The sequence below is a fragment of the Pogona vitticeps genome, chromosome 2 (assembly GCF_051106095.1).
Source record: "Pogona vitticeps strain Pit_001003342236 chromosome 2, PviZW2.1, whole genome shotgun sequence".
NCBI lineage: Eukaryota > Metazoa > Chordata > Lepidosauria > Squamata > Agamidae > Pogona > Pogona vitticeps.
Genome location: NC_135784.1, coordinates 252,415,580 through 252,428,640, shown reverse-complemented (window position 1 = coordinate 252,428,640; position 13,061 = coordinate 252,415,580). Strand labels below are relative to the sequence as shown.

The 13,061-nt window shown below is 41.0% G+C and overlaps 1 long non-coding RNA gene across 1 annotated transcript in view; it reads right to left on the bottom strand.

Annotated features, from left to right (window-relative positions):
- Positions 1-10,985, bottom strand: part of LOC144586993 (uncharacterized) — a 48,323-nt gene extending 37,338 nt beyond the window's left edge. The window contains exon 1 of the long non-coding RNA XR_013542113.1: positions 10,874-10,985. This is a non-coding gene — a long non-coding RNA (uncharacterized LOC144586993). The remainder of the gene's footprint in view (positions 1-10,873) is intronic.
- Positions 10,986-13,061: the final 2,076 nt, after the last annotated feature.

Sequence of the window (13,061 nt, the reverse complement as noted above, 5' to 3'; positions counted from 1 at the left end):
GGCCACAGAGACTGACAAAACATTAGGAAGAAAAACCTTAAGAACATGGCCAAATAGCTCGGAAAACCCACAACAACCAGCTTCCATTTTGTTCACTACATGTCAAGAAGCAGGCCTAACAGAGCCCTGGTGACATCAGTAAGAGCCAAGATTCTAGTGGATATTTGTACAAGCACAAAAGGCAATGGCCATGGCTAATTACTCATGAGGTGTTAAGCCCATGTCCATGTACAGGCAGGGGCATGCCCAGGCATACAAATGACACACAACCAGCATTCCAGCAGTTAGCTGTGGCAACTCTTGTGGGAACAAGAATATTCACTAGGACTTTGACCAAGGTGCATTATCAATGGTAAAACTGATTAATTCAGAGGTAGCAATGAAATTAGACCCATCATAACATCAAAGAATTTATTTAGCTTTTAAGCCCAGATTTACCCCTCTGAAAAATAAGAGTTGTAAATGAGTTGTCAAAAGACAATTACAATGCAAAGCAAGATAGTTTTCAAAATACAAGTGAAATGCATCTGTAGTAATAGTAAAAGGGCTTTCAGCATTTAATGGAATGTTGTTTTTTAATCGAGAGCTCTCAAAATGAAAACAAATTGGAACCATCATAGAATGCAAAAAGAATCTGTATGGTTCTGCTATTATTAGTATTTTTGCTGTTATTTCTGTTGTAAAGATTTAATGCCATTCTGTGGTAATTTCATTATTTTTAAATGTTGGAATAGATAGGTGGATAGACAGAGCAGATAAACATGTATCAATGTAAGTTCAAATGTATAGATATGATACAGGTCACCATGTGTGGAGAGAGAGATGGGACAGAGCAAAATAAGATTTTTTTGGTAGCATGTTTACTCTCCGCTTCAGGCTGTGGAGGGTGTGGATCCAACGAGGAGTACCCTTCCAAGGTAAACAGCAAGTGGCTAAATAAGTGTTCCTTGAAGAAGTTAACTGCAGTTGTGCTTAGATTGTGTGTGTATTATCTCAACTGGATCAAGAGATTGCTGCATGTTTATTGTGTCTGCGCTGGAGTATTAAGCAGTAAAAGAGATTGTTTCAAGTAACTTAGTAAGAAGAGGAAATTGTCTGGACTGGAGCACCTCTGGCTCCTTTTCTCACATCCCATCTTTCATCGGGATGTGAGAAAAGGACCTCTAGCATTAACAGACGATAGCATTGTGGCACAAATTAGGCCTTACCTCTATTTTACGGCATCACGGTTTGGTTGCAGACCAGTAAAAATGCTCATCACTCACTGCTCGGAGCAGCAAAGGTTTATGAACCATTTGTTTTACATGACTCTCTATAAATTCCTTCCCTCTACAGTAATACTTATTTCCTTGCCAACAACATGATATATCATGGCTTTCTATTCCCCACCCCCATACAACAGAAAGGCCTTGTGTTAGAGAATTGGTTTAAAACCTAAAAACAAATCAAATACCTTTTTATTACTTTGGAGAAATTTGTTAGGTAGGTGCCATGGCTTCTCAAATGAATTGTCACAAATGTATAGCAAAATCAAAACAGATGTTGTTGGCAAATAAGCAGTAGCAGCTGCAAGGAAGGATGAGGAGAAGGCACTTCCTCTTTCCTCCACCGTTTCCCCCTTGTCTCCTGTCCTTTCCTTCACCATTATGTTGCCTCTGGAATGATATATATTATTACAGAGAGGTTCATGTGGCTCCACTGGGAAGGAATGGGAACTGTATTGTGTGACAACTTCTTTAAGCTACCTCTCCGGCAAAAAAGCAGGGGCGAACCAAGGCGTGTGTCAGTCCTACACATAACCTTGAAGCAAGTTGATAGTTACATTCGTGTTGAATGCTTTGGCTTTGTGTGTTTGTTTATGAAGTGCTTAGGTATGTAAATGAAAGCAGCAACTTGCCAGCGTTTGCCATTTATCACATCTAAAAGCAACAGGGGCTGAGGCTGTGTTGTAATGAAGAGCAAATGGTCTTGTTCCAGGTTTCACTTCTAATACAGTGGTGCCTTGACTTAAGAACTTAATCTGTATTGGAACGGTGGCTGTAAGTCAAAACGTTCTTAAGTCAAAGTAACATTTCCCATAGGAATATATTGAAAACCGATTAATCTGGCTGTTTTTTTGCCCTTATGTCAAGGCACGGTTCTTAAGTCAAAGCATTAGTTCGCATAGGAACTAATGCAAAGCTGGTTAATCCGTCCTCTACCACTAGGGAGAGATTATTTTCTTTTTTCTTCTTTTGACCTAAGATTAACTTAGGTTTTAAAAAGGGCAGGAAAGTTGTTTTTTCGTTCATAAGTCAAGACACGGCTCGTAACTCAAAGCAATATTCCGCATCCGGAGCTGTTCATAACTCAAAACATTCGTATGTCAGCACGTTCGTAAGTCAAGGCACCAGTGTACTAGCTGAGGTGGTGCTGACAACCAAATGAAGCCGTAATGGAGCCACTGAGAAACAAGAGGCTGCCCTCTAGCTTCTATTTTGGTATTGGTTAATTAATTTAATTAGTTAATTAATTCTCCCAAGATGCAGTGGGACAGTTGCTTTAGGTGGCAAACACTAGGTGGGGCAGGACTGATCACTGGCTACAGGAGGTCCCTATAAGTTGCCCCTCTGTTAGAGGGTCTGCTCTCGGCCCCTCAAACCAGCCTGCGGCCATCAAGACAGCAAAATACCTTGGGCTGGCCCTGCCCAGGATTCTCTGTAAATGGACTTTCAAGCAAGCTATGAACCCAGTTTTCTGATGACATTATCTTTTCATGTGCAAGTGCCCTGCTTCATTTGCAGAATTTAGAGGAGGCCCAGATGAGATCATCTTCCACTTATCACTCTTCCAAATTCCCCACCGTTCCCCTTATCTGTTAAGAAGGGAGAAATGGAACAATTATATACTACCTCCGACTGGTAATGCCAGGAGCCTTCTATCTTAGAAGCCCCTGTTGTTGCTTGATTGGATGGAAAATTCTATCCTGAGCTTTCCACATAATGTGGAGTTCTCTTTGGGACTAAGGGCACTGGCAAACTACATGTAGCCTTTTCAGAAGTGGACATAGTTCGGCCATTTTCTCCTTCGAGACCAGAGCCATGGTGCATTCCCCTTAACCCATTCTGATAAAGCAAGACCTTAAAGTGAAACAACAGTGTGGGAGGAGCAGTGATTTTCCTCTGGAAAACAATGTGAAGAATATTTAAACCAAAGGTAGGGAACATGTGGCCCTCCACAGGCTAAACTACAACTCCAATCATCCCTCTCCAAGTGGCTATGCAGTCCAGGCCTGACTGAAGTTGCAGTCCAACAACATTTGGAGAGCCACATATTCCTCCACTCTGGCCTGTGGCCTTGTGCAACAGTCCTTCCCTTTAAAATAAATAAATAAATAAAGTGGCTGGCATGAAGCACAGCTTTGAAACAAGCATGCTTGATGTAATGTGTAGTTTGCCCCTAACTGTGAGTCAAATGTTCATTTCACCATTTGGTGCAATTATTTTTTTATACTTACATAAAGTAATAATGGCATTTCCAAAAACAGGATAATTGCTAGCCATCAACTAGTACAGAAGCTGCATGTATATGCAGTCAGAAATGGGGATTGCTACCTTTTTTCTTTTTAGCCCACAGCATCATGAATGCTTTGCCCAGGGAGGCCCATTCTCAATACCAGTCTCCTTGGTGCATAGCTTTGTTAAATGCAAGGGTGGGGGTCGGGAGAGAGACACAGCAGAAGTGTTTAACTGGACCCACCCAATGACATCTTGCTCTTAGATGAAAGGCAACAAGCGGTGCCCCCTTCCTACTCATATCCAAAACTGAGCAAGTTGTTCTGACATGTGAGGCAGGAAATCCTCACAAAACCCATCTCCTTCTCTGCTGATAAAATATAGTAACATAGTAACTAACAATTTGCTGCCCTTTTATGGAAACCAGAGTCTGAGGTAGCTACTCCTGTCTACCAATTGGAAGGGCTAGTCCTTTAACATATACAATTTACTGAATAAAGGCATTCTGAAAAACTTCACCCTCTAACCTGTATGCATTATAGAGAATCTTGGTGGGTTTGGTCCGTTTTACTCATTGTTCTCATGAGAGTTCCTTAATGGTTACGGAAGGCAACTTTTTTTAAAAAAAATCTCCATACAGAATCAAGCATATGGTATATTTATTGGCAAATGCGAGCCCCCTCAGGAGCCAACTCTGTCGTAACAAATGATGAATTATGTGGCTTCATAAGCACACATGTCATCAAATGCACCATTGACCTTTTTACATTTTCAGGGGGATTTTCTGCTTTGTGCAGTTTCTCTGGCTGGGAAGCAAAGCAGTTTAACAATGTTGCCCTGGAGGAAACAGGTAATCAATAATTTCAGTTTTTGTTTCTGTAAAAGGTAAATGAGGCCCTTATAAATATTTTTTGAGCAAGTAAGCAAGCTGGTGTTTAGTAAAGATTTAATAAGAGGCTAATAAAGCAGAGAAACGCCTCCACACTGGCGAGGAGGAAGTGGGGAAAATAAGAGTCACTAAGGCAGAAGGTATGGTGCCAGTGGAAAAATTGTTTATAATTAAAATCTGAGCTTGTCTTGCAAGTATCAAAAATTCAGGAGAATGGCAGACTCCTGTGAGCAAATCCCTTGCTAGTTGTCATAAAAGACATGCTGTAGCGTTCAGCCCTGCCCTCACCTGTCCGTCACAGCTGAGCAGTGGAACAGCAGCCAATGAGGGGACGGAAGGTGGTGCAAAAGGGGGAGGAGCTGGGATATAAATAAGGGTGTATGAGGTATGTGGAGGGGATTGTGTGAGAGGAGAGATGAGAGAGAGTGTAGAGATCTGAGTGAGAAGGCAGTGTGTTAATGAATCAGTGAGAGCACGGTCTGTGTACTAGAAAGTTCAGTGATTGAAAGAAATTGATTTTCTACTTGTGATTTACTTATTTCTTTTATGTAATCGAATAAACAAGTTTAAGTTTTAAAGTAAATACAAGTGTCACTGAATATTTGGTATTGGAGCAGCAATACCTGGTGGCAGCTATTTGAGAAGAGGAGTGAGCACATACTGGAGGCCTGAGTTGTTGGAGGCTTCAGCATGCCCGCTACACATGCCCACAACTTGACTCCATAGGTGTGTATCTAGTTAAATAAGCCACGGAGAGGGAAGAAAATGAGAAGATGCACCAAGGTTTTTACACACATTAAAAGGGTCCCCAAGCTAATTGCAGTTTGATTGCTCCAAGATCACCTTGGCCTAATAGAGCATCAAAGGGAAAGCTCACATGAAGCAGAGCTGCCTGCTCCTATTTTCCTTTCTTCTGAAGTAACTTCTATATCTTGGTCTGCATCAGAGTTTGGAACATTAGCTAGAGAGAAAAGGAAATTAGTTACATTCCTTATTATTGGCCAATAGGGATTGGATGTTTGTGTTTTAACAAAAGGGAGTGTGGAAGAAAGAGGCTTCCTCCTTCAATGTTTGTGTTCTTTTGTTGATTCCTAAAAGAGTGCCTCTTAAAAACAAATGTTAATAAAATAGAGGTACACAAAAGTTTTATTTCATTACTTTTTCATTCTTTCAGTTACCCTTTCTGTCACTCCTTGGCAATCTGATCACCCAGGAAGTTTTTCATCCAGTAATGTCATGAGAAATGCTGCTAGCAGCCAATCAGAATGTCTGGGAGTTCAGGGTATTTGAAGGTATAAAAGGGGCTGAACTGTTTGGAAGCTTTCTTTGTTTCACTTGTTCTTTGTGGGTATGTGAGCTATTTGTGCACGTCTACCTTAGATTCTTTCCATTTTTCCTGGATTTGGGGGCGGGGTTTCACCCCAGTTCTTTTGATTATTTTTGCCGCTGCCACTAGATAGCCTGCCTGTGCCCATGTGCTTCCATGGGACTATTTTTTGGTCACATACACCTTTTCTTTGAGGATGGGGTTTTTGTTGTTGTTGTTGTTGTTTGGCTCTTTGGCCCTTTCCGTTCTTGCCTTATTTTTTCCTGCCTGCTTTCTGCTGCATTGGATTCAAGGAACACAAGAGAAGGAAGGCAGCAAACGGGTTGGAGGAGAGAAATCTCATATTCCAGTTGCTTGGATGGGAGTGAGGGCTTTAATTGAATTTCTTCTTCTTCATGCATTTGCTTGTTTAATTTTCTTGATTTTTAACAGAAGGGGCTCTGTGTGTGTGTGTGTGTGTATGTCTGTGTGTGCACACGTTACTTTGCTATTTACCCTCTCTGTATGTGTGAGGGATGTTGTAGCGTTCACCCCTTGTTATGCAAAATAAGTCATGTATTATGCATGTACTATGCTAATGTGGTAGAGAGGCGGAGCCGAAAGAGGTTAAAAGAGGGAGCCTGAGTCAGTCTAGGGCAGTCTAAGAGTCTGAGTCCGAGTCAGAGGGAAAGTTTGGTCAATCAGAGAGAGGGGGAACAGATACAGAGTGATAAGACTCGTTAAGAAAACAGGTAGAGAAGGTGGCAATGATATTGAGAGTACTGTTGATGATATCCTTGTGTACAATGATTATCTGAAGAACTATTATTATTAAATCTGATTTACTTTAATAAATAAGTTCTGTTTGAATTCACAAGACTAGTGTCCTGACAAACGTCATTTATATTGTGGATTGAGGTAATGTACTGGTGGGAGCAAGAGGAAAACACGACATGAGCCTTTGTGGGGGCCAAACATGCAGGTGCCACAAAGGTGAATGCCACAGACGTGGTGGTGCTGTGGGTTAAACCGCAGAAGCCTCTGTTAATCCACGTGTCCCAGCTCCTGCCAACCTAGCAGTTCGAAAGCATGCAAATGCAAGTAGATAAATAGGTACCACCATGGTGGGAAGGTAACGGTGTTCCGTATCTAGTCACACTGGCCACATGCCCACGGAAACTGTCTATGGACAAAACACTGGCTCTACTCAAAACACATCAGGAAAAGAAATGCTAATATCTCTTCATTTAATAGCAATAAAGAAAACATCATTTTAGTCTCAATGTTATTGGAGGGATGTTTGGGACCATTCTTCTTCTTCTTCTTCTTCTTCTTCTTCTTCTTCTTCTTCTTCTTCTTCTTCTTCTTCTTCTTCTTCTTCAAAGCCCTTGGATTTTCTGAGCATCAGGGACTAATATATTATCCACCACCCACTTCAAGGTTGCCTGTTTTGTCTGAGCTTAGTTGCAATCCCCCCAGTAGCTTAGGAGAAAAAGTTTTTTCCAGGATCAAAATATTGTTGTAAGTGATCCCTATTGTAATGCAGTATGTTTGATGGTAATTTCATCTTAAATGAATAATTAAAAGCCACTAGCTTTACAAAAGTCCTGTGCATAGTGGAAACAAAAACTGCTGAAACTCATATGTTGATACGGCTCATTCAGTTGCCTGAGTTTTTCACAGGCAGGCTGGGTTGGGTCTGCACCTACGCTTCCAAATTTACTGTTACACCGCTGGCCTCCACATCTTTCATTTGGAGGACTGTCCAGTTCAAGGCTAATTTAAAGAGAGACAACAATAAAATGATCAAGAATCTTGAAAATGTCCATCTAGGCTAAGCAGAACCTGGACAACAGATATAGGAGGCACAAAAATCATCTGATTGCTGCTTTCCCCACTTGAGTGAGATGCATTCTAATTCTGTTAAAATGATAAAAAAAATTCTAATTTTATATCTGTACATATAAATTACCATACACAATTTTATGGAATCTCGTATCCTCTTTCAATCTCTTTTTTTGTGTGTGATGTTTTTCCTCCTTTCTGGTGATGTGTCAGTGACGACTTTATCGTGGCTTCCTGGAGGCATCCCAGGCAGCTGTTTGAGCTTAAGGAGTTCAATTACATATATACTGTATATGTAATTGAACTAATTCATTTGTTTAATCAAAGGGAGGGAACACAATGGCATATCCAAATATCAGGCTTATATTAACTTTATGCTCCAAAGACAACACTGCTCCTAAGCATCTCAGAGGAATGGTCAGATTGGGCCCAGAGACAACTTCTGTAGTTTTGTTTCATGAAGTATGGCTTCCCTTGTCACAGTACTACACGAAACACACACACATAGCTTTCCACACATGTATCTTCTGAAAGGATGTGCAGGAGAATTATAGGCTCTTTTGGACCATTCCCACAGTCATGCCCTCCACTTCTGGCACCCAATGAAGAAATGTTTCATAGCCATCTGCACATTTGGGCAGCATGGTGTCTTGTCTAGAGATGGGTGTATTTGTACATGAATATCCCCACACAGGTGGAAATAATGAGGAAATAATGATTTCACTGCTGCTGCCAGCTCCACAGAGACTTCTTATCATGCCATTGTCCACAATCACTTACCCAGTCCTGCCAGGAGGCAGGATGACAAGCCTCTCTGCTAGGTTGGAGAGTGGCTAATCCATTGCCAAGAACAGTGCAATAGGAAGCCTTCACGGAGCCGGCAGCAGCAGCAAAACCATGAGTGGACAGGGGGGCTGGACCTTCATTATTTCCACCTGTGCATGGACATTCGTATACGAATACCCCCATCTCTGGTCCTGTGTGCACATAATGTATCTATCTCTCTCATCCATACAGGAGGAGAGATCCTATCTGGATCAGAGGCCTCATCGCATCTCCTTTATTTACAGTCCTCTTACACCTATCATACAGAGAAGTGGACAACCTAGATCCACACAGTCTCTCCCTTGGTGAGATCTGAGGCCTTTGTTTTGTGGATGAGTTCTCCATATTCCTCACGCAGTCCAAGTCTGGAGACAGCTCAGAAGTAATTTTGCCACATATGACAACAGATTTCCCCACCCCCATCATTTTGATATTCTTTGGAAGGACAGGGGAAGGACACGTGAAACACCTTACTGACAACATTCAATGCACAGGGCAGATTTTTACAGGTATAACAGAGTCCTTTTCATTACCTTACCATTTATGACATATATAAGGGGACGGACTATCTAAGGAACAGTCTTATTACAAACCTTTCTGGATGTTAAGATCATAAGGAGACTACCAATATCTACAGAGGCCCTCTTGGTGGGCACCTGGGGGAAAGTTTTCTCTTCTGCTGCTCTCTCAGCTGCAATCAGTTTCCACTCTTACTACTTTTAAGAATGGTATGAAGATACGTTTGTTCAAGCCAGCCATAGAAAACTGTTTGTTTACTGAATAATATATTGGTTTTAGTAAGTTCATTAATATGATATTTCCACTATTTAAATGTTCAATTTGTTTTTAATCTCTTAATTATGTTTGTAAGCTGCCTTGAGCATGATTTTACTGCTGGAAAGCAGAATAGAAATACATTACTAAATAATAATAATGTACATCATGAAAGCTTATACTATGTAATACATTGTGTTGGTTTTTAAGGTCTCACAGGCGCCTTTGCTGGTTTTGTTGCAACAAGACAACACAGCTATGCTTCTGCACATGCTTAAGGCACTGTAGTTCTCTTTGGTTCTCTATAAGAAAACTCATTGTATCAGCAATATCAGTTCACCATAAATGCCAGACATGGTGATGCACAATGAATTACGTGCACCTTCTGCCTCATCAGGGGAGCACTGCATAAAAAGCATGGACACTGACATCAATATGTGCAAATTTCCAGTGTTTAGTCCAAACTCTGGCAGCCCTTCAAAGGAAAAAAAATTACTAGGTGATGCACTTAACCATACTGAGGCACACACATTTCCCAGTGCCAACATGTTTTTACACTTTCAGCACCATAGTCACCATTCGGAGAGACACAGAGAGTAGTGGTCTTCTTTTTCCCTTCCTAAAGGTAAAGGTAAAGGTTCCCCTTGACAATTTTTGTCCAGTCGTATTCGACTCTAGGGGGCGGTGCTCATCCCCGTTTCCAAGCCATAGAGCCAGCATTTTGTCCGAAGACAATCTTCCGTGGTCACATGGCCAGTGCAACTTAGACACGGAATGCTGTTACCTTCCCACCGAGGTGGTCCCTATTTATCTACTTGCATTTGCATGCTTTCGAACCGCTAGGTTAGCAGGAGCTGGGACAAGCGATGGGAGCTCACTCCGTCGCGTGGATTCGATCTTACGACTGCTTGGTCTTCTGACCCTGCAGCACAGGCTTCTGCGGTTTAGCCCGCAGCGCCACAACGTCCCACGTCCCTTTTTCCCTTCCTATTTATGTACAAATGCTGGGGCTCTTTCTGGAGCACATATGAGGCAGCCAGTTCTCAGCAAGAAGAATTGCTTCTGCATTAACAACCCCAGTTTACACACTGGCAACCAATACATGTTTATGAGGCGGTTTAACAAGAAAACGATAATAGATATGAATCAATGGGTGGATAGCATTTGACCCCTACTTGGCTGACTACCATGTACCGAGCAGGCATTATACCCACTGCCAGTTACCCACATTTGTGGGAAAGGTCATTTGTGGAGAAGATAACCCACCCCTCACTCAAAAGGCAAAAGCCAAAGTAACTCAACCATGGTTATATCAGAATGTCTGTCATTCTCTCCTTTTTCAGTTTGGTGCCCAGAACTGGCTTTGGGCAAGGCAACAGTAGGAAGTTCTCATCCTGACCCAAGTATGCTTCAATCAAGAGAATAAATTTTAATTCATACAGATGCTTAGGTTTGGCTTGGAGATGACCATCTGCATTTGAAAGGCCCACATATTTTTAGCAGAGTGACTAACAAAACAGAAAAAGGAAAATATTACAGCAATACAGAAGCTGAAACATCTTGCCATAATATTTTTTTGTTTTGTTTTGTTAATCACTCTGTGGTATCTATATCTATATGGAGAACTGTTTTTCTCTGTCTTCACAGAGCATATAAATAATTTCACAGTTGTTTACATTTTCATTGACAAAATCATAGCAGATTTTCCCAGCTAGAGTAAACTCAATTTGAGAGACTTACCAAGCATTGCAGCTGAGCCTGGTTGACAGAGAAGCTGAACAAAACATTACAACTGTGTTGCACAAACAGCATTGTTTTCTCATCTCTCCTCAGATGCAATCAAGGTGTTGGCTCTAATGTATGTTATTTAACACCTGGCTACCTTAGGGACTGGTTTCTTGGTCTCCAACCTTTAACTAGCATCAGCTAATTGGCTGCAGTTTTACAATCGGTCTGTGCAATAGAACAGCAAAGAACAACTACAACATAATAAGCTTAATAATACTAGGAGACTGTCACATCCTGTTTTTGCTGCAAAGGAAATTCAAGAATAATAGCTCTGACTGGAATTCGGCCATTAGATTACAGGGGGTACAATCAGTCTTGTGAAAAAAGGCCAAATGACTTCACACCAAGTCATTTTATGCTGCTTTATGTCATCCAAAATTTGGCAACAGCCACAGCACAATAAATTGCAAGTCGTGTGGTAAAAATTGATTTGGAAATAAGAGGCTCTCACAAAAATCATTTATATGGATTAGTTCTTTCTTCATATAAGCTAACCACCCTATTGTTCTCATAAGCAAATGTTCTCTATATAATTCTAAAAATTAATTAAAATGTGGCATTGTGATTAGAGTAGCCATGGATTATTTAATCTAGAATAAAAAACAGCATAATAAATTAGAATAGTTTCAAACACATGTGTCTGGAGGTCAATAAAACCCGGTGCTATTACCACGCTGACAGTACAATTAGTAAGAGGCTGTATCATATATTTAGATCTGAAGCTGTGTTTTAACTCCTGTTTATTTTAAATTGGCCTTGGTCAGGTCACTCGCTCTCACTTCATCACTTAAGGGAGAATAAATGAGGTCTCAGATAGAATTAACTAAGAATGAGAAAGATGAAGATTGTAATGCTTTAAAATACATAAACAGGGAATAGTCAACAAAAATAGGCTGAGAGGCTATGAAACTGAGGCTGCGACTATACTAGCCAGTCGAATCAGTCTGCAATTTGATTTGTGGTCTGTATTATGGTTGAATTTGTGGTCAGTGATCACATAGGGGCTATGGATTGAATCAGGAGTTTCGTGTCTGCACTGGATGTGATGTAATTTGCATTTCAGCCCACAAGCCTCCTTTTCGCCCTTCTTTCATCTTGTTCTGCCTCCACCAATACTTTCGTGGCTTGCTGTCAAGCCACTTGGTTTTGAAAGGGTCGTACAGTGTTCTGGAAAAAACAACAGCATCCCAATGTCCTTAATGTGTACAGAAATAGCACATACCACAAGAACATTTTTTATTTCATCTCGCCCATATGTGATCCAGCACTAAACTAGTATATCAATAATCTAATCTAGCAGTATCATATATGTAGTAAAAATTTTAAAGGAGGATAATCAGAGGGAAAGAACATGGGTTCCCACAGTCCTAAACATGATGCCTCAACTGCCTTTGTCACCAAAACACCACCCATAGACACACACCCTGTCCTTAGAAGAATGCATCAACTGATCACATGAGAAAAAGTCTGTTCAAATCATTCCAGCTTAAATAAAGTAGAAGCCCCCAACAGCAGAAGAAAAATATAAGCCGTGTTGGTAGCAAAAAAAGGGGGGCCAAACCAATTTGCATCGTGTGATCAGAAAAAAAAATACTTTAAATCAACCCATACTATAACCACAAAAAACCCCACAGTATTTGATTGTGTAGTCACACAGTCTTTAAAATGGGGTTTAAAGTGCATCTAGACCAAAACAAGGGCAATCTTGTGACTGTCTCTTGTTCGTGCACCCTTTATTTGTTATGAAGGTAATACAGTATATTTCTTTTGCTGTATGTCTTTTTTGCGTCCGTGTTGATAGTAAGGCTGGGTTGTCAGGACCACAGCACCACACTAGGACTTTCTAATTAGTCTCCTCTGCCTCCTTTTCAGACCTCCTTATTCCCCCTGAGCTTGGCTGCAATCCTTCCTGTAACTAGGGCAGGTGGAGGGGCAGGACGGATTTTCCCAACAATAATCTTTTCTGATGAGCTATCTATCTAGTAATGCAGAAGAATATCTTGAAGAATCTTCCCTTTCAATTAGCAAATCACACCAATTAGCTTCACAAGCAACTTTTTTAAGACAACGTTAGAATTGGTTCCCAGTAGGGTTAGAGTATGCCAGCAAGTTTGGAAAACTCAACAGTGGCCAGAGGATT